Below are 27,782 nucleotides of genomic sequence, written 5' to 3' on the forward strand. Positions count from 1 at the left end.
CAAGATCAACCCGAAACAAGGGGTCGGGCTTGGGTGGCTGTACTCAGCGCAGATTTTCTTAACCGTCTGGGGCTAAATACCAGGCAATGAAAATGAAAGAAGGTGGGGAGGGAGACTTGCTGAAAGGAGAAACCAGAGAGGAACAGCCCCAGCTTGTGTGCAGCGATAAGCAGGGCAATCACAAAGCAGATTAGAGGCAAGTTTTCTGGAAGGAGAAGACGGAGGGGAAAAACACTGTGATTGGTTCCCTCTGCTCTGAAGTTGCAGCACCTGCCCCCCAGCTGCACCAGCGAAGTGGCCAGAGGTCGGGGGGGAGGATTTACCAACTCTTCCAGGCCGTCTCAGAATGCACACGTGCGCACACGCACACGCCATCCACGTGCAATTTAAAATGCACAAAGTTTTAGTACTTAGAGGCCGACGCCGGGACCCATCCTCCCATCCCTCAGTTTGTACTCAGACTTCAGCTCCCTGAAAGGAGAGTTCAGGGGTGAGGGGCACTGACCCTCCAGCAGGCAGTGATCGGCTGTGAAGCATGGAGCAGACGATTTGTTACTGACCATACGGTGTCAAAGTTTGGGAATGGTTTATTTAGTTGTACAAATTGGAGAGAATTCAGGGTTACACCTATAGCGTCATCACTCTGTTTTTTAACTGAAGGACAGTTGATTTGCAGTGTTGTGTTTCAGGTGTACAGCAAGGTGATTCAGTTACACATGTGTATTTTTTCAGATGGTTTTCCATTATAGGTTATTGCAAGACATGGAACATAGATCCCCGGGTTGCACAGTAAACCCTGTTGCTTCTCTGCTTTCTGTGCAGTAGTCTGGGTCTGTTAATCCCCCAGCTCGTCCCTCCCTGCCTCCCTTTCCTCTTTGGTCACCGTAGGTCTGTCTTCTATGCCTGTGAGCCTGTTTCTTCCTCGTGCACACTCCCTTCTGCTTTCTCACAGGACAGGCTGGGCGGAGCCGACCAGCAGCATGCCGAGAACATGCGATACTCTGAGCACTGCCGACCGTCTCTCGTCCAGAATGTGGACCTGGAGGGCAGGCAGAGTCGAAGACACATCCCAGAGAGCGGATTTGGTCTGTCAGCAACCACCACATTCAGTGCGTCGAATGGCCAGGGCCAGGTGCTTGCAGGATCAGACGGCCTAAATGTGAGAGAAATAAAGTCAGAGGGAGCCAGAGACAGGGAGGGAGGGAGGTGGGGAGGTGGGGAGGGGCTGGACCCTGCTGGCTTCAGGCCTTTGTGAAAGCCGGCAGCCCTGCACTGGCCAGTTTAGTGGAGCCCTGTTACTAGCAGACAAGGGGCCCGTCCGAGGCCCGCGGGTCACCAGCTGCAGGCGGCGGGCGGGAGGCCGCAGGAGGCGGGGAGCGCCGAGCAAGGCCCCAGGCCCAGCTGTTCTCTCTCGCAGCTCGAGCTTGGTTTGAACCAAAGCTCCCCCGGCTCTGCTGCTCTGTGAAACCCGCGGGCGCAGAACGAGGCCGGAGGTGGATCCCACGCCGGGTGGTGCGGGGCCGTGGGGGGAAGGGCGCCTGGGCCAGGCCCCCCACCCGGCAGGCAGGGCAGGCCCCTGGGCCGTCTCCGCAGATGGGAGCCCTGGGGCTGCAGGACCACGTCGCAGGCCTCAGACGCGGCAGTGAGAGGCCTGCGTGGAGCCCCCGCAGGGCCCCCACGACGCAGGGTGGGCCTCCTGGCGGAGCGCAGCCTGAGGGGTTCTGCCCCAGAGGAGCCTTCAGAACCCTGCTGATCTGGCACCCATTTCCCAGAACGGGAGACCGAGGGCCTGGGAGGGACGCACTTGCCTAAGGCCACACAGTGAGTAACTTGTCACCAGACCCCTTCCTTGGGATAATGTCCCCCAAGAGCCAGTGGGGTCCTTCCCTAGGTCACTGGCGCTAGGTGTCCAAAGACCTGAGTCCCTTCTTCCAAAAGGCTGCGGGGCACTTTCAGCCCCTCTTCCCCCAGCTCTGGAGTCCGTGGGCCGACGCCAGAGCCTGGTCTAGGACTTGGCAGCCAGTCTGTCCCACAGGATATCACGGGACAGGAGAAAGCACTAGGACTGTGTCCAAAGCTGTCTTTGACTTGACCCCCTGTGTCACCTCAGAGACATCACGAACCTCTGGTTCCCAGTCTCATTTGTTGAGTGAGATGGTACATCGTGTCCTGCTGGCTTCTCAGGCCGTGAGGATTCAGCAGGGTGGAGTCTGGGACCAGGATGGCCACACGGGTGTCAAGGATAGGTGATCACCCTGCTCCCCCAGCGGAGCCCTCTGCTCGCCGGCTGGTGAGGCCTTCCTGGGACCGCGCCCATCTCGCATGGAACTCACTTAAAGCAACTCACCGCCTTTCCACGGTACCTGACAAGGGCCCTATGCGCCAGCGTTCAGAACACCCTTGTCTTGTTTTTATGAGAAAAGGGGGCTCGGGAAGCATCTTAGCGAAGGCTTCTGAACATGGGGTTCCACGCTGCCAGGGACCCACACGTGTGGCCTGGCACCTCCAGGCTGTTGCCAGGATTTCAGGAAGTCTAGTGGGAGCTGTCTCCCCGGGTGAACTTGAAGGCTTGTTTTCTCTGCTTCGCGCCGGAACATTCTTGCACAGTGCAGGACCGACACACCACCGCCTCGTGTTAGCCGGAGCGCTGCTTGCTGACACCCATGTTTCTGACTAATGTAGACATGCACCCTGACTAACGGCTATATGATAAACAAGGTCGGTTCGGTAGGAAGACTTCTTTTCAAAATTTACAGTCCTCAGCAATTCCACTTCTAGGTATTTCGACTAAGAAATAATTATGAACACGTGCAGCGACTTACAGACGAGGCTAGGTGTTGATACGTTGTGTACAAACCTTTTTAAAGTCCAACAGTTGGTTGGGTTATGGTGCATTCAAATGATGAGGTTATGTGCAGTTGCTAAAAATTATCTTGTAGAATAATATTCAATAACACTGAGAAGTATTTATTGAGGTATAGTAAGCAGAAATATTATTTGCCTATTAAGCAGAGAAGACAAGCTTCCAAAACAGTACAAACAGTATGATTTTTAATTTTGTGCAGTGAAGATTATACACACCAGAATTAAAAACAGTTATGAGATCAAAAGTGACTTCTGTTGCACTTTTCAAGTTTTCTACAAATTATATGTATGATTTTTATAATTGTGGGAGGAAAGGTCAGTGGCAGTAAAAGTCATTTTGGGGTTCTCTGCAAGAATAAAGTCTCTAGAATAAATAAAATTAAAATATAGAATTTTTAATAAATTTATGTATCTGTATAAAATTAAAATACAGAATAGAATTAAAAAATTAAAAATTATAGAAAAATAAAAATAAAGAAAATGTACATGTATGTAAAGGTATAACTGAATCATTTTGCTGTGCACCTGAAACTAACATTGCAAATCAACTACACTTCAACAAAAAAACTTCTTAAAAAAAAGAATAAAGTCTGTAAAAGCGTCTGGAAAGTTGAGAGTTCAAGGAGACCCCAAGGGCAGGGCCCAGCAAGCTCTCCTCCCCGACTTGTAACGTAGCAACAGTTGGTTTTCACAGCTTCCGTACATCCGTTTGTCAAAGTCTCAGGCCCCCAGGTATTGGTGAGGACGTGGCTCCGTGGCGTCTCTTGCACAGTTCAGGGGAGTGAAGGCTGGCACAACCGCTCTGCAGAACCCTTGACTTTATCTCCTAAAGCTGAACGTTCACATACTTAGCACTCAGCAGTGAACACGTGTTCGTCAGTAGACCCTGCAGGAGCCATCACAGCAGCACCGCTGACAACAGGGAACCCTGGTGGGGCCCCCTGCTGTCCATCAGCACAGGAATGAAAGGGTGACGGGGCCGTGCTCCCGCAGCGGAGTCAAAGCAAACTAACTGGCATCTCAGCTTGCGAAGGCTCTGGATTTGGATGGTGGTGATGGTTGCCCAGCACTGTGAATGTACTTAAGTGCCACTGAACCTGTACACTTTAAATGGTAAACTTCACATATATATAACCATATTAAAAATCAAATTAATCACAGTGACCACAATAATGTAGATGTAACTTAATCATGATAGTATTAAGAAAAGAAAGAAATAGAAATTTCCAAAGATGACACACAGCATAATGTCCTCTTCATAAAGTTAAAAGGACTAAAATATAAAATAAGCTTTTTTTAAAATTGAAGTATAGTTTAGTTACAGTGTTGTGTTTCTGGGGTACAGCATAGTGATTCAGTCATTCATACATATATACGTTCATTTTCATATTCTTCTTCACTATAGGTTATTACAAGATACTGAATGTAGTTCCCTGTGCTGTACATTAGGACCTTGTTGTTTTCCTATTTTATACGTAATAGTTTGAATCCACTAAACCCAAACTCCTAATTTATCCCTCCCCCGACATTCCCTTTGATGACCATAAGTTTGTCTTCTATGTCTGTGAGTCTCTTTCTGTCTTGTAAATAAGTTCATTTGTGTCATTTTTTTTAGATCCCACACATAAGTGATAGCATGATATTTGTCTTTCTGTCTTGACTTACCTAGCATGACCATCTCCAGGTCCATTCATGTTGCTGCAGATAGCACGACTTTATTCTTTTTTACGGCTGAGTAGTATTCCACTGTATAAACATACCACAGCTTCTTTGTCCAGTCATCTGTCGATGGACATTCAGGTTGTTCCCATGTCTTGGCTGCTGTAAATAGTGCTGCTGTGAGCATTGGGGTGCATGTGTCTTTTCAAATTAGAGTTCCCTCTGGATATATGCCCAGGAGTGGGATTGCTGGATCTTATGGTAACTTTTAAAATAGGCTTTTTGGGAAAACAAATCAAATAAAAGACAACCAAATATGCCAGCCAGCAAGAGAGCAGGTAGCACAGAGCTCAGGGTGACGGTTACCTGGATTAGGGAGCAGAGCTTGACGTGGGCTGTTACCAAGGTCCTGCCTGTGGTTGGCTGGTGGGGTCACAGGTGCTTTTTACATTAAAGGAAAGAAAGTGGAAGAAGGAGAAGAAAGGAAGAGAGGACAGAGGGGAGGAGGAGAGGGGAGAGAAAGGCGTTGTGCATGGGCCAGAGAGGAGGGTGTGTCAGGAAGCAAGTGTTTTGATCAATCCAATTCTGGTCACCTGGGGTCCTTTAAAACAAAGTGCTAAATGGAGCTTCTGTTGTGTAACAGACAAGTGAAAGGCGCTTGTGAAAAGTAAGTGGATGATTTGGGGGGAGTTGTCCCAGAGCAGCGCCTGTGCACATAGTAGGGGCTCAATAAACGCTTGTTGTTTGTTGGGGGAGAAAGTAAAGGAGTGCTTAGCAGAACAGTTAGGGTCCAGAGACCACGAGCAGATGCTGGTGCCAAAGGCTTCACCCAAACAGGACGCCACAGCACGGCACCCGCGGGCGAGCCCGGCTCTGTGCAGGCAGCTCGCGGGTGCCGGCCCCGGGTGGGGCTGCTACCAGGGCCCAGGTGGAGAGGCCTGGAAGAAAGCGGGTGTCTTTGGAGATGGGCGTGGAGGCAGGTGCTTCCCCTTCCCCTCAGACCCAGTGAGAGGTGCTCGACGAGGACCAGTCAGAGGACTCGAGGGGCTCCCAGGACTGCGGGAGTCACACAGGCTCACATGTCCCTGGAAGACCTACAGGCAAGGCCCAGTGAGCCGCCGGGCAGCAGAGTGGAGAGTGAGGAGCAGGCTCTGTCCAGGGCCGGCGGCGGGGCTGAGGGGGGTGGCATCTGCTCTCTGGGGAACAGGACCAAACAGGCAAGAGTCTCGTGGAGTAGACCAGAGCCAGCTGGAGGCAAGAGGTCAGCACGCCATCGACGCTGCAGCTGGAGGGCCCAACAGAGCGGGCGGGCTGCGAGAAAATCCAAGTAGGGAAAGAGCCGGCTTTAGATTCAGAAGCCTGGAAGGCACCAACGCCTCGTAAATGCCCGTCTTCTAGCCCCTGTCTCTGCAACGGTGCCCTTTCCCTGGGAGTCCCGGCCCGGACAGCCCTAGAGTGACGGTGACGAGTGTGAAGCAGTTGTGAAGGGCATAAAGGGCATCTTACATCCATAGACGGCAGGACTCCACGTCTTAAAAATAACGACTCTCCCCAAATTCTGCCTGTGGATTCGATGCCGCTCCCGCTGAAATCCCACAGGGCTTTTTCACAGGACTCGATAAGATGATCTTAAAGTTAATGAGGAAGGAAAGAGCCGAGAAGAGCCAAGGAAATCTTGAAATGAAAGAACAAAAGTGGGAGATTTGCATCGATGGGTATAAGGAATCGTTACAAAGCTGTTGTAATTAAAAACAGGGTGGTTTTGCTCCAGGAATAGTTAAATAAACCACGGAATAGAATATAAAGCCCAGAAATAAATCCATAAACACAGCTTATACGTAGCAGAGAGAGAATTACAAATCAGTGTAATGCATTATTCTAAAAATAATGAATATAAATAATAAATGAATAGACGAATCATTCTATAAATGGTACTGGGAAAGTTGGCTAGCTGTGTAGAAAAAAAGTAAAATTAAGCCTTTTCCTCACACTGACTCACACACACAATCCAAGGAGATCAAAATCTAAATGTGAAAATCATTTTCTAATTTTCAGAAAAAAACAGAAATACAGACGAGTATTTTATAGCATCAGTATAGAAAAAATTTTATCAAGCTGTATTAACTACAAACTATAAAGGAAAATTTTGTCACCTCAGAATAGATTGAAATTTAAAACTTCTGCCTAGCAAAGACTCTTACAAATGAAATGGAAAAGAGTAGTCAGATTGAGAAAAAATACTTTAAACATCAAAAAATTAGTATCCAGAATATATAAAGAACTCCAATAAATCAGTAAGAAAAAAACCCACCTGAAGTGGGCCAAGCACATGAAGAGGAAATTCACGAAGAAGAAAACAGGGCAGTGAGTAACCATGAAGAAACAGGCTTAATCTCACAGTAACCAGGGAACCAGACTGCAGAAGAGGGGCGTCCATGTCACACTGGTCAGACTGGCAGAATCTGCCGAGTCTGGTAACAGATTCTAAGCAGCGGGGGAAGGAACAGCTGTACTCGCGGACGGGGGGTGTCGGTGACGGCCACTGCGTGGGGGCGTTTGAGAATGGCCAGCAGGTCGGGAGAGGGTCAGCCCGCACCACACAGTGCAGCCACTAAGGAACCACTCTAGGGAGAGTCGCGGGTGCACAGGGAGGCAGGTACTAAGCTGTCTGTTGCTGTGCCGTTCGTAACAGTGAGTAAGTGGAAATGACCGTCATTAGCAAGATGGAGACCTAAAGATGTGGCTGACCCACCCAGCGGAGTATCACGCAGCAGATAAAATGGGCTAGATGCATAACATCACCTCTCACACCTGCTCCCTGCACGCTACATACAGGTTCTCTTTGACACGTAGAATCTATTCGCTCCCGTCCACCACCCCAACGATGCTCTGCCACCGTTGTTGCTTGGATGATGCCACCGACGCCTAACTGGACCCCTTACTCCACATTGGCCCCGGGCAGCCAGCCGGCACCCAAAGGCATCCTTCTAAGAGCACACCTGACATTGTCATTTGCCTGCCTAAACCCCGCCAAGGACTGTGGCTTACAGAATGAAACCCAGATGCCTCAGCAGATCTCACGAAGGCTTCATCTTTCACCTCGCCAGCGCTTCCAGTCCAGCCTCACGGAACTGTCCACGTTCACCCGCCAGGCCAGCTGCTCCATCACCTGGCTTGGTCCCGTGACCTGCTCCCTCTGCCTGGAGTGAGCTCTCCTTTAACTCAGCCCCTTCCCACCTGCATTGATCTACCTGAAAGGGGATCAGCCGGCGAGCATCCACCCTCAAGACTCGCTCGAGAACCCGTGTGGGGAATTTGCCAGGTGCCGACACGCCCGCAGACCCCTCTCCCCACACTTTGTTTTCTCCTGCGACTCCCCAGCCCACCTCAAGGCACAAGACCAAGCTCTCTTCTCCGTGGGAAGCAAAGCAAGTCATTTCCCACTCCGAGCAGGAGCTCGCTGCCCGTTCGTTCCAGCTTCTCAGGTGGCCGGCGCCGCCGGGGGGCCTGGGCGGAGGGGACGGGCCGCTTCTCACGGGGCGCCGCCGCTGCCCTCCCCGGCCTTGTCAGACGCGCCACTTCCCTGGCTCTTTCCCTCCTCCCTCCCTCCTCGTGCCTGCAGCCGGCTCATCGGGATAGCCATTGGTGGGCCTGAAGACCTCCGGACTGGCGGGGCTCATCGTGGGAGAGCTGCTCCCCGGGGAGGACCCCCACGCAGACCCACCCCAGGAGGATCCCCGTGAGCGACACTCACGGCTGAACTCCCGCATCCTCCTCTGCTTCCCACACATCTGGTCCAGAAAACCCGCAGAGGAGGAGGAAAAGGAGCCTGGCTCGCAGGGGAAGGACAGCCGTGAGCACACGGTTGGACACAGCCAGGGAGGCAGGAGCCATGTCAGATGCTGGCCAAGCTTCTCCGGGGTGGGGCTGCCTGGGAGGCGGCGCAGGGCGAGCCTGCGGATGGGGGACTGGAAGCACGTAGCATGGTCACCCCAGTTCCGCCCAAGTGGCATGGGGCTGCAGCCTCCTAAAACCTTTAAAAATTCTTTATGACGACACTTCCTTTCTGGAGAAAGTTGGTCCTGTTCAGTGGAAGTCTTTCTGCCTGGCAAGCACCCTGACAGGTTTGGTGTGTGCACTTGGAGTCCGGAGCAGCTGAGTGCTGGAACCACTCTGCAAAAGAGAAGGAAAAGAATTCGGACGTCCAGGGGACAGATGCGAGGAGCATCAGAAAAGGAAAGAGGGAAAGAGAGCAAGGAGCGAGTAAGTAGGGAGGTCGGGCAGTTGGGGGTGAGGAGGTGAGTCAGCATTTTAATGTCAGAAAGACCACGCATGATTCTAACTCACGTGCTGGGGGATAGTCCGCAGGCGGGTGTGAAGGCTGCCACGCTCACGGAGCTTGGAGCTGTGCATCTCTGGGGTGTGGCGATGGAGCGATGGGGCATGTGGCGTGAAAGAGGGGTTCTTGGATCTGCACCTTAAGAGCCTGGGGTCCCTTGGGGATCCGTGGAATTCTTCGCAGACGTGGAAGGGGCTTCAGAATTGGAATTGAAGACATTCTGATCTGGATCTTAAGTGCCTTCAGCTGACATCTGGATCACTCTTGGTAACGGCACAGCATCTGATAAACCTGGAAAACACTGTGCACCTTTCCAAAGGCCATCCAAGGCCTCCGGCATCATTTCTGCAAGAATAAATGGATAGGTGTGCGCGTCTACCACGTTACCCTTGCACTTGGCCGAGGACCACAGTCGCTCAGAGTTGTGGAGGCAGGAGAGAGGACCCGGGAGAAAGCCTGTTGGAAGACTGGGCCGTGGAGGCCCAGAGAGGGAGGGCAACTCTCTCAAGACCACACAGCTGATGGACAGAGCTAGGGCTTATTTTCCCGCCCCCAGCTTTGGGCTTTCCCCCCTCCTCCCCAAATCCTGCAGCTGCTGTGAGCTAGCATGGAGCCAATTCGGGTTTGAGGGCAATTCATGAAAAATGTCCCGGGAGTCAAAGCAGAAGACACGGAGGCCTTGTTTTCTAAGGGAAGCTCCCAGGGCTCCGAGCTCCAAACACGTTCCTGAGTCTTTGCCACCACATTTGAAACCAGAGGAGGAAAGCTACAAACGGGCTTTTTCTCTCTACAGATAAGAGAACCGCAGGATGTTAGGTCTGCGAGAGACGGGCTGGGGGCGTCTCCCTGCCCAGACCCCCTGCAGCCCAAGAGCTGGAATCCTCCTCGTGCACGCTCAGAGTTGCATCGGCAGAGACGTGTCTTCAGTAGCTTCTCACTGAGCGCATCGCATTAAATGTTTCGCGAAGTTCTGACTTGTCTGGCCCGTCAAGAGTCTGTTGACAAACCAAGGAAGCTGGGATCTGGACATGTGGAGGGGGAGGATTCACGGTGCCAGTCTCTTTGTTTTTGCGCATGTTTTCAAAACTCCATAATGAAAATTTTAAAGTATATGTATTTTTCAAAGTCTGCTTCTTAAATTAGTATCAGAAGTAAAAACGTCCATGGTGAACATTTTGCATATTGGCTAAAACAAAATCCAAGCTGCTATCAACAGACTCCATCCAGTCCGTCGACCTGTGCCTGTATCAAAGCTCTCATGTTAGAGGGAAATTCAAAGTGCTTAGTTTGAAGTGGAAATTAGGACGCAGTGCCACTGGGGACACTGTATAACCCACGCCGTAAGTTAAGGCAGTAGTAGCGTCTCACTGCCCCATGCCACGACTGTGTCACACCTGTGGGCACACACACCACACACCACCGCCAGCGGTGTGTGGATGGAGCCGGTGTTGACTGCTTACCTGCCCAGACTCGCTGCCTTCCCAGCAGAAGCAGGTGCCCCCAGGGTGCTAACCTGTACCTGCGGAGGCTTTTAGAGTCCCCTACTACTGGGGCAGGTTGGGAGGGGCAGCGTAGCTCAGTGGTAGGATGCGTGCTTAGCATGCATGAAATCCTGGGTTCAATCCCCAAAACTTTTACAAAAAGGAGTTCCTTACTGCTCCTCTGCTCCCCCAGCTACTTTCTGAGCTCCTCGAAGGCAAGGATGAGGCTGGCCCTCCTCTGGGTCCTGGGCTGGGACCCTGCCCCACAGAGTCGCGGCTCAATAGATAATAGATAACTTAAAAGTCAAACTGTGTAGCTTTCTGGGCTTGGAGTAGACAGCAAGGAGAAAGACAAGAGAGAAGAGATCTGGGACACAGAGCAAGAGCTGGGCTCCTCATCTCAGCTGCACTGCTGATTATCGTGGGGCCTCAGTCTCTCCATCAACAAAGTGGGAATAATAAACTTTACTTGCAGAGTCATGGTGAAGAAGAGAGATGATGGATGTGAGGTGTCTGGCACGTAACAGGAGCCCCATCAACGGCTGCAGCAAACAAAACGACGACCCCAGGGTGAAGGTGACGTCCGACACAGAGCTTGGGACAGAGGTGAGTGTTTTGAGCAGGGGCAGTGAAGGGTTACCAGGCTGATGTTATCCAAACAGTCCAAGATCTTTCCTTTTTAATTGAAGTAGAGTTGACTTACAATTTCTGGTTTCTGGTGTACAACGCAGTAATTCAAGTTATACACACACACATTTATTCTTTTTCATATTCTTTTTCATTATAGGCTGTTATAAGATATTGAATAGAGTTCCTTATGCTATACGGTGGGACCTTGTTTATCTATTTTGTACACAGTAGTTTGTATCTGCCAATCCCAGACTCCCTATTTAACACCCCCACCCCACTCCCCCAGTAGCCATAAGTTTCTTTTCTATGTCTGTGAGTCTCTTTCTGTTTTGTAAATAAGCTCATTTGCATTATTGTTTAGATTCCACATATAAGTGACATCGTATGTTTGTCTTTCTCTGTCTGACTTACTTCACTTAATATGAAAATTTCTAGGTCCATCCATGTTGCTACAAATGGCATGATTTCATTCTTTTTTATAGCTGAGTCATACTCCTCTGTGTGTGTGTGTGTGTGTGTGTGTGTGTGTGTGTGTGTGTGTGTGTGTGTGTGTGTGTGTGTGTGTGTGTTAGGTTGCTTCCATGTCTAAAAGTCAGACAGGAGAGAGGATTCACAGGCATTAGTGGCTTTACATGCCATGACTTTAACTAATCCTCATGTCAACCTGTGAAGTGAGTGGTTTGTGCCCAAGTCCCCGGGAGGGAAGGAGGAAGCTGTAACCCAGGCGGTGTGGCTGCTCCCCCAAGCTCTCGGCCGGAGAGGGGGTGGATTTCTGGCATCTGGGGCAGGAAGTGTTTCTGGGCTCCTGGTACTCTCCCTGTTCCCTTTAAACCAAATCAAATCCTGAAGCAGCTCAAAGCTCACGTCTCTGAGGCTCTGTCCTGGACCTTTGTTTAACAACAAACACGGATTCATTCCAGGCTCGCCTAGTTCAGGATGACCTGGGCGGGGCTGTGCTGCCTGGGAGGGGGACAGGCTCCCGTTCCCTCCCTGCTGCCCCGTCGGAGGACACGACCTGCTCCGTCCTCCGGCCTGGAGCCCTGCTTGCTTCTGCTGTATAGCACAGGGAACTACATTCAATGTCCTGTATTACCCTATAGTGAAGAAGAATATGAAAAGGAATATATGCATGTAAAAAAGAAAACGAAGCTTAAAAATGAACTCTGGGAAAATTCAAGAAAAAAACAAAGATAAGCTTCAGGCCCCACAAAGCCGGGTCTGCCCCACCCCCAGCGGCCAGGAAAGGCCTTTCTGAGGTGACATTTGAGCAGAGACCTCAGTGAATAGGAAGGAGCCTTAACATGAGCAAAACAAAATTCTTGGCCCGTGGGAGCCAGTGATTCTAAAAAGGCCCTCATCCATCCGCTTTGCTGAGTTGAAAGGCTGCATTTGAAATTCCATCTCAGGCCAGGTCTGCAAAACAGGCTAAGCCTGAAAGTCTCCCTGTCTCCCCAGAAGCCACCAACCCCCACCCCTCCACCAGGCTGCTGGCCTGCGCTGGGCCTGGGAAGCAGGGCAGAGAGGGCAGGGGCGCGGATCGGCACGCCCTGGGGCTCTGGGGACGGTAGGGCACAGAGACCAGCAGGAGGAAGGAAGCCAGACAGGCAACAGCAAGTGCAACGAGACAGTGGCACCTGGGACCTCGTGTGCTCCCGGGGGAACGTAGACTGGGTCAGCAGCCTTGGGGAGCAGCTCAGCGGTGTCTTCCAAAGTCAAACACACACAGTCGACCTTCGAACAACACAGATTTGATCTGAGCGGCAGGTGGGGGGCCCACTTATCCATGGATTCTTTTTTCCATAGTAAATATGACAGGACTACACGACCCACGATCTAGTTTGTTGAATCTGCAGATGCAGAGGAATCGTGGATACGAAGGGCTGACTGCAAGTTACGTGCTTGGCTATGCCGTGGGCTGGCGCCCCAAACCCTCACACTGTTCAGGAGCCAACTGTGTTTAGGGTAAGACTCAGCAGTGCCCTCCCTGGGACTCGCCCCAGAGAAGTGAAACCTGATGTTCACACCAGAACTCGTGCACAGATGTGCACAGGAGCCTCATTCACTGTAGCCCAAAGCAGCCCAGACGTCCCGCAGCAGGTGAGCAGACGGACAGACCGTGGTGCGTGCCTGAGCAGAAACTCCTCCGTTTCATGGAGGCACAGGCCGCTGATACACCGGACGCCACGCGTGAATCTCCCAGACACGCAGGTTTCTAGAGGAAAGAATTTACCTGTGGGATTCCACGGTATGACGTTCCAGCCATAAGAAGAGAAAGCAGGTGACTGTGAGAGGGACACGCGGGCACTTTCTGGGGAGAGTGAAATGGGTCTGGATTGTGACGTGTGCACCTGTCAAAACTCATTGGACTGTGTTCCTTGAACGGATGGGCATGTCTTATTACATAGAAGTGACAGCTTCCTTAGGGTACAGCTTAATAAAATTGACATAAAAATCACATCACAGCACACTGTCCACTGGAAAAACACTCCCTGAGGTCCATCTTCCACCCCCTTCACTTTACACATCAGGAGTTGGAGGCCCAGAGAGGGGAGTGACTTTCCTGTGAGTCAGGACTGCTAACAAGGGGCAGCTGAACGGCTCGCTGGAGTTCACAAGGCGCTTCCCCGCCGCCTCTGGCTTGGTGCTCACTGCGGCTTTGTCAGGCAGCAGGGCCACTTGGCCCAGCTTACAGATCAGCACACTGAGGCCCGAGGTCACACAGCCAGCTTCACCACAACTGAACCAGCCGGGGCAGCGACAGTGGAGCGAGAAAGCAAACCCAGGGCCTCAACGCCCAGCTCTTTCCTCTTCCCCACACATCCACCTCCACGCAGAGGGACGTGAGCTGGAGACCCTTCGCTGAAGCCGAGCGCCCAGAGCCCAGCCCTGGGGCCGGGCCAGGAGGGGAAGCAGAGCCTGGAGCACTTGTGAGCCTCCCTGGTGGGGCTGCAGGCTGGGGGGTGCTTCTGCTCCGGGAGGGGAGCCACCCAGGCCGCACTCAGATCCGGTTTCCCCTGGACGCTTTGTCCTGGCCTGCCAGGAGAGGTGAAGATTGCAGAGAGCCAGCAACACGACGCCCTGGGGAGAGAGATTAGCGGGTTCCGGGGTGTTTGTCTCCCCGAGAAAGGCGGCTTGTTTGGGATCTGACTCCAAGCCGCAGATGATGCCATGCCAGGCCCACTGGAGCTGAAAGGAGGAGAGAGAAGGCCCACAGAACAGAACTGGGGCCTCCAGAACCCCGACAGGGCCGTGGAGGCCGCTCTGCGTCCCCCAGAAAGTGCACTCCAGTGCCTCCTGCAGGACGGGCTCCGTCCCAGGTGGACCCCTGGGTCTGCTGAGGACACACGTGGCCTTCGCCCTGCGGGGCCGGGCCGGTGTGGAGCCGAGGAGCCTCGTTTGTTTCCTCCGGGGTGGGAGGGCCTGGACCCGGGGCGGGGGCTGGTCCCGAGAGTGGGGAGGGGAAGAAGAGCCAGTCAGCACGGAAGCTGGCAGAACTTCTAAACACTGAAATGCGTGAGACGAAATATTACTGAGGCTGCTGCTCATGGAGGACAAGGAGGCGTGTCCTGGTGACCCAAGGACCCTCAGTGAGGTTTCGGGAATGCAGGCTGGGACCCCCCCAGTCAGGATGCATCTGCGCGGCTGCAGTGGGGGCTGCCTCCACCTCCCCATCTCCAGCAACACCTGCTCCAGCGGGCTTTTCTGACCCCAGGCCCAGCCTCTCTGCCCGGCCGCCCCACCCCTGACTCGACCGTCCGATCACGTGCGCTCATCCCCATGCTCAAGGCTGCCTATAGCCAGGCGTGTACTCACCCACAGCACGCGGACCCCTACGTCCAGCGGCAGGGCTGGCTTGGGCATCCCTTACTTGGTGTTTGGAGGCTCCTTGTTCAAAGGCAAAGTAACTGATCCCCCAAACCTGTCGAGCAGCCTGTACCTCCACAGGCCACTCCAAGCCAGACGTCCTGGTGCAGAACCCAGACCCACTGCCCGGGTGCCAGGAGTCTAGGCTCCCAGCCAAATTCTGCCACGGGCTCCTTGCAATCCTAGACAAGTCTCCAGGTTCCTTGGCCTCTTCTTTGTGGACTGAAGGAGGAGAGACATTCTCCAGGGTCCTTCGAGCTCCCACCAGAGAGTCCCACTCCCTCTGTTGCCCAGGGAAGATCAAGCCGGGTCTGCCCTGCACACCGCGTCCCCAGTTAGCCTTCTTCCCATAGAGCGCTCCCTTATACAACATGTGTGTCCCCGGTGGAGTGCTTCTGGGCTGATGTTTACATGGGAAGACAGAAAAGTATGTGTATGTCTCCAAAATGTAATACATTTTTAATGAAACAGGTTGCAGGGAAAGAATCAAGATACATTCCAAGTACAGTTAGTGGATGGTCTGAATCCAGTTGTGTTTTGAAAAATACGAAAGTCATGGTGAAGCATGTGGTGCCTCCTGGCCGTCGCTGGCACTGGGGCAGACTCCTGTGTGCAGAGGGCACACTGCTCGTCAACGTCCCTGCTGGTTGTGGGGTGACCAGAAGCAGAGCTTTAAGCATCTTACAACCTAACATGGCCGTTTGTTGCACATGTAGACATTTTACTGTGTTTTAGTGAGAGCTGGCAAATTGGTTAAGGGATTGGGGGTGACAGCAATACAGTGTTTCCTCTTCAAAACTAAAGGAAATACAGAGGAAGGGACAAGAAGGGTGTTCCCAGAAGCATCTGCACATAGGACATCTCATCTGCAAGAACAGATCGCTGGCGTTAAGCAGGAGACGCTGCACAGCCCCTCCAGCTCACACAGTGGCCGTGTTCCTGAGACGCTCAGTGCGTGTTAAACCCTTGCAAATATACTTGGTGTTTATTACGTAGAGTTTGGTTTGGAGCTCAGATGATCACCTACATCAGGGTCCTGAGAGGCACGTGGAGGGCAAGGCAGTTCTTCATCGTGAGCTGGTCCCCAGCATTGCACAATGCCCGCATGCCGGGCTCGACCCCCCTCCCAGTGCCAGCAGTGCTCCCCTCAGCACTGGGACCACCAGAAATGCCCCCTTATGTTTTCGGTGGCCCTTGGAAAATCCCCACCTTCATGGAGAAATGACCCTTAAATAGTATAAATCATTATTTTAGCATATCGATAAAGTGGGCAACCATCAACCACTGGTTCCAGAACACCTTCATCACCCCAACACTGAGGCCTTGTGCAGTTAGTTGTCGCTCCCCAGCCTCCCTCCCCAGCAGCCGCTCGCCTGCCTTCCAGCCCGGCGTCTGCCTAGTCTGGGCCTTTCTTGTAAACAGTATCACACCACGTGTGGGTCTTTCGCTTAAAGTAGTGTTTTCCAGGTTCAGTAAGGCCGCCGCTGAGTCGGTACCGCGTTCCTTTCCATGGCTGAACAGTATTTCATTAGCTGGATCTCCCACAGTTCATCGACTCGTCCGTTGAGTTGCTTCCTCTTTTCGCTATGATGAGCAGCACTGCTACGAACACTCACGTATACGTGTTCCTCTCCCAGTTTTGCTGAGATGGAATCGACACGCCGCACCGCGTGAGCGAGGGTGTGCAGCGCGATGACGTGACTCACGCGCGTCGTGAAAGGCTGGCCGCGATGCGTTCAGGGGCCATCCGTCATCTCATCCGGGCACAAAATTAAAGAAAGGGGAAAAGGTCTTCCTGTGACGAGAACCCTTGGGGCTGACTCTCCCGACAGCTCCCCTGGACAGCAGGCAGCCGTGCTTCCTCCGCTGCCGTGCTGTGCGCGGCATCTCTGGCGCCCGTGTGCCTGGGGCCGCCCCCGCCCGCATCGCGTGTGTTCGGTTCGCTCTCTCGTGTGTCCACCTGGAAGCTGCTGGGTCGTCCAGGCACTTGATGCCTGACTTTTTGAGGGAGTCGCTGTCTTATTTAAGACCCCAGCAGCAAAGAGCGGGGGTCCCAGCTTCCCCACATGTGCGTCAGCGCTTGTCCCTGTCTTTTTGAGAGCAGTGGTCCGAGTGGGAGTGAGGTGGCACCGCGTGAGGGCTCTGAGTCGCGTCTTCCTGGTGACCGAAGGTGTGGCGCGTCTTGCCACTGCTCATTGGCCGTTTACACATCTTCCCTGGAGACGTGTCTGTTCAAGTCTTCCGCTTACTTTTAAGCTGGGTCATTTGCCTTTCGGGTGGTGTGTGGTAAGGGTTCTCTGTATATTCTGGATACGAGTTCCTTCTCAGACGTGTAATTTGCAATTTCCTCCCATTCTGTGGGCTGTCTTTCCACTGTCTTGATGATGTCCACTGAAGCGCAAAAGGTTTTCACTGTGACGGAATCCAGTTCCCCTCTCGTCCTTTGATCGCTGTGTGCCGTGGGCTTGGAACCGTGGTCCCAGCAGCTCTCCCTATGGCCGAGGCCGGGAAGTGGAGGCTGCGGTCATTTGAAGGGAGGCAGCGTCCTTCCGGCCTCAGAGGCTCTTGCTAGGATTCCAGGCACAGGGTTTAACTTCTCTGGGTTAAAAACGTGTTCCTGCCCAAGTCGAATGGCACCAGGCCCCCAGGCATCCGCCCCTGACAGCAAACTGGTCTTGGGACCCGCCTCTAAGGGCAGACCACGCTGGGCAGGGGAGACAGCGTGGGGGCCCTGAGCCCTGGCTGGGCACCACGTGGGTAGAGGGACAGAGGAGAGGCCAGCGGGACATGAGGAAGGCCAGGGTCGCCTCTTGGCTGAGGAAAATCGCCACCAGCCATCTCCTCCATGGGCCTCAGCTGGAGCCCCCCCCCCGTCCCCTACCTCGGGCCACACTTTGGGTTTCGCAGTAAAGGGCCTGCTGAAACGTGAATGTGTCTGCAGGATGGGGACACGTCCTAGATGGCTGATGGCAGACAAAGAGGAACCCCGATGCTCATCTCCTGCAGGGCCTCCAGCTGTGCATGGAGAAAGGGAGGCCCAGAGAGGGCAAGGGACTTACAGCGAATGCACAGCAGGGCAGGGACCACACGCCCTTCGTCTCCCCCCCGCCCCCCGCTGTCCCTGGGCAAGCCCGATGGCAGCAAGCAGTGTCCTCACGGCGCGGGCGGGAAGGGGCAGGTCCGTGTCCCAGAGGGTGAGCGCCCAAGGGCCGCAGCAGGGAGCCAGGCAGCCCAGGGCCCCAGCCCTCAGAGGGCAGGGCCTCACCTCTCTGGGACTACCCTGCAGATCACGCCTCTCAGTAACAGTGACAGCTGCCACCCACAGAGCATCCGCGAGGTGCCAGGCGCCATACTAAGAAACATCCCTGCCTCCTCACGTTCATTCCCCGACAGCCCGTGAGACGGGCATCTGTTTTTTTTTATGAGGCCACTGAGGCACCAGGAGGCTAAGCGACTCACCCAGGATCACATAACTCGAAGGAGCTGAGCAGGCTTTCCAATCCAAGTCCTCCAGCTCCGAATCAGCGCTCACAAGGCCCGTGCTGACTGATTTCCCGAGACCCGGCCAGCCCTCGGCCCTCGGGAGGAAGATGCGCAGCGCGTCCTGCCCTGGTGTCGCCCGCGGAGCTTCGCCCAGGGGCAGGCAGAGCCCTGGTCTGTTCCCAGGGAGGCCAGGCGCCCCGCTGCTGACCACACTCTCTTCTGCAGGACCGCTCAATGCCAAGGGGCTGCCTGTGAACAGACTCGGGGTTCCCCAAACAGGAGCCCCAGCCTCTCACTAACAGCCCTGTCTTCTTGGAAGTCATCTAGGTTTGGGGCAACTCAGAGAGAGAAGTGTGATACGTATTGCTGGGGCCTAGAAAACCTGGCATTGTCCCACCCTCCTGTCACAAATCAGATGGAGGAACTCTGGGCGTGGTGTCAGGCGCCAGAGGTCAGCAGCCCAGCTCCAGATCTTCGTGGCCCTGCAGACATGAGTCAGCTGAGTCTCAGTTCCTCATCTGCCAGCTGGAGACCAGAGTGCCCACCTCGCTGCTAGGGACGTCTGGGGTCTGGTCCGTGGCCAGTCCCCAGAACCTGAGCTCCTGAGCCTCAGTTTCCTCCCCTGCTGCTGCTTACTGGCCACCTGGCCTTCACTTACATTACCTCACTCAACAACCACAGTAATACTTGGGTGGAATAAAGAAACCCAGGCTCAGAGGAGTCAAGCAAGTTGCCCAAAGTCACGTAGCTGGCAAGACATGGAGCCAGGATTCCAACCCAGGCAGCATGGCTCCAGGTTCCAGGCTCGCAACCACTGTGTCACAGTGCCTTCCAGTGGCAGGACGCCTTATATGTTATCAAATGTGCAGAGTCTGCATGGCTGTGGAGATGCGGAGCAGGAAGAAATTAGGAAAAAAATAGCAATTACAAAAATGTGGGAAGACTCCTGGGGTTTGCCTCCATCTCAGCAGACTTCCTGGAGGAGGTGGGGGCTGAGCCCAGTCTCACCAGGTCGCAGGGTGCAGAGTGACTGGTGGAAAGGGGCCTGGCTGCCCATCTGGGACGGGGAGGGAGCGAGGCGTGACGGGACTGCCGTGATAGTGAGCACCAGGCGCTCTGCTAGGTGCTTTCTGTGGGATCTCTCCCCTAGCCCCCCAAGAGCCCTGTGGGGTAGGTACCGTGAACGTGGCCCCTTGACACTTGGAGAAGCTGACTTTCCAAGAGACTGAGTGGCTTTCCCAAGGTCTCACAGCAGCTGAGGGGAGGAAGCACGATTCCAGCCCAGGCTCAGAGCGCTGAGCCCCACGCCCAAGTCAGGGTGACACCTCCCCAGGAAGAAAGCCCCTGCCCGGGTCCTCGCCTGCCTGCCGTCCGCACGCGGCCCTTCTCCCTGGTGACACTTCTCTCAGCTGAGCCGAGCAGAAGGAAGAAGGACTTCCTTTCCCGTGTGTCCCAGCCCCCAGAAGCCGGCAAGTGGAGGATGCCTGGAGAACCAACGGGCCTTGCTTGGGGACGGACGCTTAGCTGTGTCTCTGTCGCCCCCTGCTGCCCCAACAGGGAACTTCACAGGACCGCAGCCCTTGGGGAGCAGCCCAGCGCGGGCTGGACAGCTGGCCAGAGCAGTGCTTCCTGAGACGTCATCCTTGGAGGACTAAGCTGTCATTTTGGGGTTTTATTCCCAACCTCCAATCTTTCATGGACCAATACTTTGTGAAAATGCAATAAAAATGAATTAGTTTAAAAATGAAATGCCGCTTGAATGACACGGCAACGTCAAATTGCTGTAAAAGCTTCTACATGCTTCCCCTACGTCCTCAGTAAGTGCTCCCTGTGCCTGCCTCCAGGTGCCAACTGTCCGGGAGCCAGCACAGTCCAGGGACCACACCAAGAGTGGCACTGGTCCAAACGGCCATGGGCAAAGGTTAGCCTGAGGTCACGTGGCTCGTGATGAGGAATCCATCCCCCGGGGCACGGCCTCAGCCGAGGGCAAGGACTCTGCGCCATCCTGAGACTCGGGTCCAGCTGCTGGCCCGGGGGCATCTCTGGACTTGCAGCTGGAACAGAAGGAGAGCTGAGGCCTGAGAGAGCCCCAGGGGCAGGGCCCCGAAGACAGTGCCCAGAAGCCAGATCCCGGGTTCTGCCGTCCCCGGCTGTGGGACAGAGGGGCAGAAAGCTGAGGCCGTCAGAGCCCAGGAGGCCTTTGGAAGGCAGACCCTCCCCCTGGCAAGCTGGAGAGGGGGTGGGTGCCTTAGCCTGATGGGGCACAGGGGTGACAGGGCTTAGGTCCAGAGTCGGATGGCCACCTTGCCACTCCGAGGTTCCTCTCCCACAGACGCTCTCTGGGATCCCTCCTAAGTCTGACGTCCTGCGCCTGTCCCTGGAGGTGGGCTGCCGGCCCTCAGGGCGGGCAGCAAGGCTCCTGCACTGCCCGGAGGAGACGGCAGACCCAGCGGACTGGAAACGGCAGCAGCTGTGCATCGCAGGCTGTCCCCGGGGGCGAGGCGGGTCCGGGCTGGGTGCGACAGGGGGTGCCGCGGAAGGCAGAGGTGCCACGGAAGGCAGAGGTGCCACGAGCCGCTGCACGAAGGCACTTGCCGGAACCAGGAGCCTTGAGGGAAGTCGGGGCAGCCCTGTCCACGGTGCCTGGCCGCCTCGCACAGGCCGCCTCGCACAGGCCGCGCGCTCCACCTGCCCAGCCTCAGAGGAAAGAAACCCAACAGCTTCAAAGAGAGCAAACAGCAGCCGAGCAAGGAGCAGGCTTCCCACCCCTTCCCAGCCAAGGTGAACAGGCTGCAAGTCTGTTGACAGAAAAGAGTCATCAATTTTTCATCACCCAGCGAAGGCAACAGAACGTCTCAGGATGTCAACAGTTTCCAAGCAACAAAGACAAACCAAATATGCAGTCCCCTCACCCGAAAAGACGTTTCCTCTGCCAGCGGCAGCTTGGATGGGCGTGGGGGCGGGGGGCGGAGGCCAGTCACGCCCCTTGGCGGCCGCACCAGCTGACCCAGACCTCCGTGGTCTGCGGCTGTCTGCAGCGACCCCGTTAGCAGATCTGGTCAGACAATGACTCAAGGCCAAGCCGGTCCTTGGGGAGGATTCGGGCACCAGAATTAAGGCCAGAGGGATCAGCTGGCGTGTCTTATTCACCTATTTATTCAATAAACATTTTTGAGGGCTCTTAAGGTCTGTGTTCGGGCCTGGGGCTGAGTCTGGCTGGGGAGAGGAGCCAGGATGGACCACTTTCCCTCGCCTTGTGGATAAGAAAACGGAGAGCCAGAGAGAGGACGCAGCTGTCCCAAGATCACAGGGCCACCTAGGGGCCAGGGTGTACTTGAACCCCTAGCCCGATACTTGGTGGCTGTGCCAAGGTCCCTAGGTGGCCCAGGACTCTGTGCCTGGAAGGAGGCTGGCACGGACGGAGTCTCATCCAGAGTGAACGCAGCAAGCTTTCTAGAGACCTTTAGCAAAAGTGTTCAGATACCAAATCTAAAAACCGAAGCGGAGATGGTTCAGCTCCCACGGGCGGCACGGGGCTGCTATTTCTACCTCTGATTGTCACCGAAGCAGCCGGACGGCCCTTGCAGAGCACGTCCTCGGGCCTGAGGCTCCCAGGATGTCTCCTCATGTTTGCGTTACCGTTTCCCAGTGAATGTCAATGGAGACTCGAGAATAAGTCAACACAGGTCCTCACAGTAAACGGCAGGGCTTGTTAGCAGAGTAAACCGTGTGCTTAGCCCGTCTTAAAAGAATCTTCACTGAGTAAACAGAAGGAAGGCTTTGCTTGAGAGTAAGTGGAGCTGGGAGCTGAGGTGCGCCTGAGGGCTGGAAGGTGACTCCTTCCTGGGCTGGGAGCTGTCCCCGGGGTCCTGGGAGGGAGCTGGCCTTGGCTGTGGTGCAAGGGCCAGGGCGCCCTGGGAAGACCTTCCTGCCAGGAGGCATGGGGATGGGAGGCCAGAGGGGTCAAGGGACTTAGTGACGGTCACACGTCAGCTGAGGCAGAGGTAGACCCCTCTTGCCCAGCGGGCTCTGCCCTCCCAAGGGGCTGACTCTCTTGTGGAGAAGGCGAAACCCCAGCCTCTGAGAGACTCTCCAGAGGAGAATCTGGGGGTCCGTCTCATTTGCTGTGAGGCATCCGGGTGTCAGCCTTCCCGGGGCGACTTTTACACTTAAACACAAAGCAAGGAACTGCAGCCCTTATGAAGACAGCGGTGGGAAGATATCTGGGGCCCAAACAGGTGAGCAGCTTTCTGTCCCCGAGCGTTAACACTGATTCAATCTCACCCTTCGTGGCAGTGGCTTCTGGGCCTTTGCCCACACCTCACAACTTCCTTGACGGCCTTATTCACAGGAGCTTCTCATTTTCCCAAGTTTAAAAAAAAAATTTAGGTCTGAAATCTTTGACCCATAAACTTTTTAGTCTCAAAAACCCAAGTGCAAATGCTGACTTTAAATCATCTCAAATAACTTTTCACCAGAAAAAAAAGAATGCAACCTGAAACACTCCACTTCTTGTTTAATCTATGGATTCCTTTCCTCGTTCTTGACAGGATCTAAGAACACAGATCAAAGCACAAGTGGCAGTGAAGTCATCACAAGAACCACAAAAAGAAGTTGTTTTAGCTAGTGCCGAGGAGAGGCTGGGGGAGCCAGCCGCCGCCCAGCGAGGGCAGCTCACCAGACGGGCGGCGGCAGGCCAGCTCGGGCCGGCGGCAGCGGGGCCGGGCGGCGGGCGCGCTAGGTCACAGGGCCCTGGTTACTATGAAGGGGTCGTGGCTTCCCTTCCCAGAGGGGACAGACTGTCTCCTGGCCCTAAATGTTTTACCCAAGACCTTACTTAGGAGACAGTAACAACACGGCCCTTCCACGAGCTTCATGGCCGACGCGCAGCGGTCTTCCCGTGGCCGGGCCGTCCAGCCACCGTGCAGACGAGCCCAGGGCATGCCGGGCCTCACGGCAGCTCAGGAATGTCCTGCCTTGTTTTCAGACGAGAAATGAGCCGAAGCGTATTTAGAGGGAAAGTCAGACGTGCTGAGCAAATTGCACACGAGGCAAGACCATGTTCAAGGGCACTTGGTTTCCTCTTGACTGGGTCACTGGTGGGCACACAAACATGCCTTCCCTTTCAAATGTGTGGACTGACGTGCTCGCCCCTGGGCCACCAGCCCCGCCACCCCTGCCTGCCTCGCACCCCAGCCCACCCAGGCTCCCCTATCACGAGGCAAACTTATCCGAGTAGCTATCCCTAGGACCGACCACTCGGGGGCAGCACTGAGCCAGCATCGGGGAAAAAAGGTCCAAAATTTTCTTTGTAGGCAAAACCGTCCAGTATAAGTGCAATTCTACCAATCTACTAACTCCGTGAATCCTGAAAACCCAAAATATGGCTGTTCCCATAAATATTTAAAGGGTGTAAAAATAAAACAGCCACTCCAGTGGTAGGAATGATTTGATTCCCTTCTTAATTTTTTAAGTGTCAATCCATGATGCGAGATAGCAAAGAAATGCTAACAGTTTTTTTTTTAACAGGAACTGTGCTAAGTGCTTAACATGCACCATCTCATTTAATCCTACAAGAACTCTCTGAGGTAGGTACCATCATTAGCCCCAGCACGCACATGAAGAAACTGAGACACAGAGAGGTTAGACAACTCACCTAAGGTCACATAGCCCTATTTATTGGCAGAGTGGCATTTGAGTCAACCCAGGTGGCCTGACATCAGGGTGCATAACCCTGTATACCATACCATATACTATGCGATCTCATGGCTGGATGAGCTGTCTAGTCCACATTCGTTCCCTCAACAGACATTGTTTTCCTTATCCCAGCCTCAGCCTAATGTCCAGAAAAGTTTCTCCTTATTTTCCTTATTTTCAGCTAAAACTCCGAATTGGTCAGGGTTTTTCCCTCCAGAGCTGCTTCGGATAAAGTGAGTTTCCCTTCCATACTAAAACCCCTACAATTTTTGAAAAATTAATAACAACATTCATTGTTGCTTCCCAACCCTCAAACAGCCCTACAGCAGGAACGAGGTCATTAGTCCCTGTTTACAAAAATGTCCCTTTCCACTCCTGCTGGTTAGCGTAAGTGCTGGACAACTCTCGACGCGGAGGTTTCACAGCAGACTAGGTGCCTTCATCCACCAGCCGATGCCCAAGACCACAAGTGCTGTTACTAAACCAGACTTAAGAGCTACTAAAGGTAATGCATGGTTGTGGTTTTTAGAAATGCAAGCAATATGGAAGAGGATAGACTGGAACCGGAAAACCTCTCTCCCACCCTGTCCAGTCTCCTCTCAGAGGGAATCCCTGTAGCTGCTTTTGAATTCCAGGAATTCCCTTTGCACATACAAACATGTGCGTGTGAGTCTTTTAGGGTCACGTTATGTACACCGATTTGCTTTCACCGGCGGTCCCCCAGATGCCTTGCACTAGAGCACTCCTGCTAACGGCTACATGAAAACCTCCCTTCGTGTACCTTTCCGCCTCTCCTATAATGCTTCGGTGAAACTACATGTATTTTTGGACGGCTTCCTAGAAGTGAAATTCCTGGGTGGGAGGTACGAGCACTCTTAATTCTGAGAGACAGAACCCAATCACACTCTTTAAAGAGCTGTCGTGATCTTCACTCAAAGTCACAGTCCATGTCCCAGTCTTGGCATGATTTGTAATTCAGCTGCTGAACCGTCCTTCGCTGTCCGAAGGCAGCCGCTGAGCCAGCCATGCTTTCAAGCCGCGCGCCCGCGTGCCAGGCGCTGCGGGGGTCTGGGGGGCTCTGGGGGGTCCGGGCTGCCCCGGCCGGCGCTCCGCAGCGGAGCCGCTCGGAAGGCTCTGGGCCCGGTCCGGCCGCCCGCGGAGGGGCCCGGGGGCGGCTTGCTTGGCGGCTTCCCTCGGGGTCTCGTTTCGTCTCGCGGCTTCCCAGGTGCCTCGGCGCATGGCAGGCAGTCGAAAGAGGGCGTGCTTTCCTGCCTCTTTCTCCGGGCCGAGCGCGCTCTCCGGAGCCGCAGGCGCTGGGCACAGCCCAGACCCACCCCCGAGGTGAAGCCCAGGGGGCCGACTCCGGCCAACTAGCCACGCCGGACGCCCGGACCCGCCGCGGCTCCCGCCTCCCCGCCAAACAGGCTTGAGGCGGGAATGGGCCTACAGATAGGCCCCATCTCACTCCTGTCGGCCAATTAAAGTGCAGGGACCTCCAGACCGAGAGGCTTCACGACAGACTAGTTGCCCTGATCCAGGAACCAGCTGCCCGGACCGCGATGCCGCCACCAAACGGACAGGCGGGACGGATGCTACTGGGCATGCGCGAAAGTCCGAGGCGGCGCGCCCGCGCGCGCCCCTGGCGGCCACTGGGCCTCAGTGCGGCTGCGGCGCTCGGCTCCCCTCCCCGGCCACGCTCGGCTTCTGGCCCCGCCCCTTCCTCCGCGCGGTGTTGATTGACGGCAGGCGGGGCTCGAGGGCAGGTGCGTGAAGCTGTCATCAGCGCTACTACGGAGTCTGGATCCTCCCGAAGGCACAGAGAGGCGAGCCGGCCTGGCCTCGGTCTCCGAGTTCTCCTGCGCCTTCTCTCCCACTCCAGGCCACGTGGACGCGACGAGGTAGGTAACGGGTCACCGTGTCCAGGAGGAAGTTTGCGGGCTGCGGGCGCCACGCCGGCTTCAGCCGTCCCACTTGCTGAGAATTCCACGTTTATCAACAAGGCGTCACCTGCGGTGGGGGGATGCCGGGACGCCCTCGCCTTGCGCCAGTGGACCCGGGGCCTGCGGGTTTCCGGATTAAGAATGTGTGAAACCAGACCCGGTACCAGCGTCTGCGCCTTCCGTCCTCATCTGGGCCTGTGGGCCCCCACCTCAGCTCCTGAACACCCACACCTGAACCTGGCCACCTGGAAGGTGCGTGCTAAGTGTGCACTGAGTGCAGGAGGCTGGCGGGAGGGGGCAGGCCTGCCGCGGTGGGAAGAGCACTCGCTAGTCCTGAGGCTCGGTTCCCGTTCTGGCTCTGCTAATCACTGGTGCGGAGCAAGTTCCTCCTCCTGTCTGGGCCTTGATTTCCTCCCGTGTGAAAGGAGAGGGTTGGACTCTGGTAAGTACACAGTAAATGCCAGCAACAAGCCAGGCACTGTGATGAGTACTGGGGATACAGGTGAGCAACACAGGCCTGATCCCCGAATTCACTGTGTGGAGGGAGGAAGATACTGAACACACTACCAAAAACGCAGTTACGCACTTACTTCTAAGAAGTGGTGCACCGGGAACTCAGAGCAGAGACTTCATACGGCCTGGGGTGGGCTTCTGAGGCCAGGAGGAGTAGGGTTAGCTGGGTGGGTAGTCAGTGGCCCAGGCAGAGGGGCGATACTGGAAGGTGAAAGGCACACATATCTTACTTTAATTGAACATCATAATAACCCTTAAAATACACAAGTAAGAGGAGCGGAAGTTTCAGTGAGTTAAACTGAGTAGATCTTGCAGGGTCTTTGGAAGCCCGTAACCATTTGAGCAATTCTGTGAAAATAATGTGACGCCCCTTGAGCCAGTGCACTGACGTTAGTGTTCCAGAAGACTGTTGGATCTGACCTGAACAGGCCAGGTTCCACGATGCATGCTGTGTGCTATTTGTGCTCTGACTTTGCGTGACGCGTCCTGGCTGTTTCAGAACTAAAAACATCCATCTTCTGTTGAAAGCAGCCCATGTCAAAAAAAAAAAAAAAAAAAGCAGCCAGTGTCCATCTCAAGCTGAAGGGTCCAGGCTTGACTGCAAAGACAGAGATGAGAGGAGCGGCTTGCAAAGTGCAGAGAAAAATCAAGAGCTGGTCACCGTACCTTACAAAAGCACGCGTGTGGAGGAGACACCGGGTCTGGTAGAAGAAACGCAAGATTGACACAACTGAGGTGGCAGCCCCAGCTGGCTGTACGGACTTGACGAGGCTCTCCAACCATCTGAGCAGCATCTTGATAAACAGGACTAGTTAAGTTCTCCCGAAGTACAAAATTCGGAACTGGAGAATGTGTGGAAGTTACTTCTAAACTGTGAAGTGCTATCCTACCAGCTCAGTGATCACCTGGCTCATGTTGTTCCCTCAGCGTTTTACTGTATATACGCCTCCAAATTCTGGGCGAGAAAGGATTTGACACATTTGAATTTGTAGCAATACACCAAATCGTTTTGTTGCATAAACGTTTTTAATTCTTTCAGTTAGGTTTTCTCTTTTCTAAAGGTGGTTTTAAACTTAACTTTTCACATGTGGTCTCTCTCATCACTTTTAGTTGAGAAGGAGCAAAACACAAAATGAGAGTAAAGCAAAAATTAGAGTAAAACAGTTGGCAGGAGTTTCAGATTTTTTTATGTATCCCATCGTGCTGAACACATTCAGTGGTTTTTGTTTTTTGTTTTTTTTGAAGTTGTTTTCTTAGCTGGTTTGTCAGTAAGCACATCTCTTCCTAAAATTCTCCAGAACATGAGGAGGA

General features: G+C 54.2%; 1 long non-coding RNA gene across 1 annotated transcript; it reads left to right on the plus strand.

The window, feature by feature from the left end:
* The first annotated feature begins 964 nt into the window (after positions 1-964).
* LOC116285797 (uncharacterized) lies at positions 965-27,686 on the plus strand. The gene is made up of 4 exons (XR_012064920.1): positions 965-1,159; positions 10,820-10,950; positions 23,851-23,909; positions 24,405-27,686. It is a non-coding gene; the product is annotated as an uncharacterized lncRNA (long non-coding RNA).
* Positions 27,687-27,782: the final 96 nt, after the last annotated feature.

The sequence above is a fragment of the Vicugna pacos genome, chromosome 27 (assembly GCF_048564905.1).
Source record: "Vicugna pacos chromosome 27, VicPac4, whole genome shotgun sequence".
Classification (NCBI taxonomy): Eukaryota; Metazoa; Chordata; class Mammalia; order Artiodactyla; family Camelidae; genus Vicugna; species Vicugna pacos.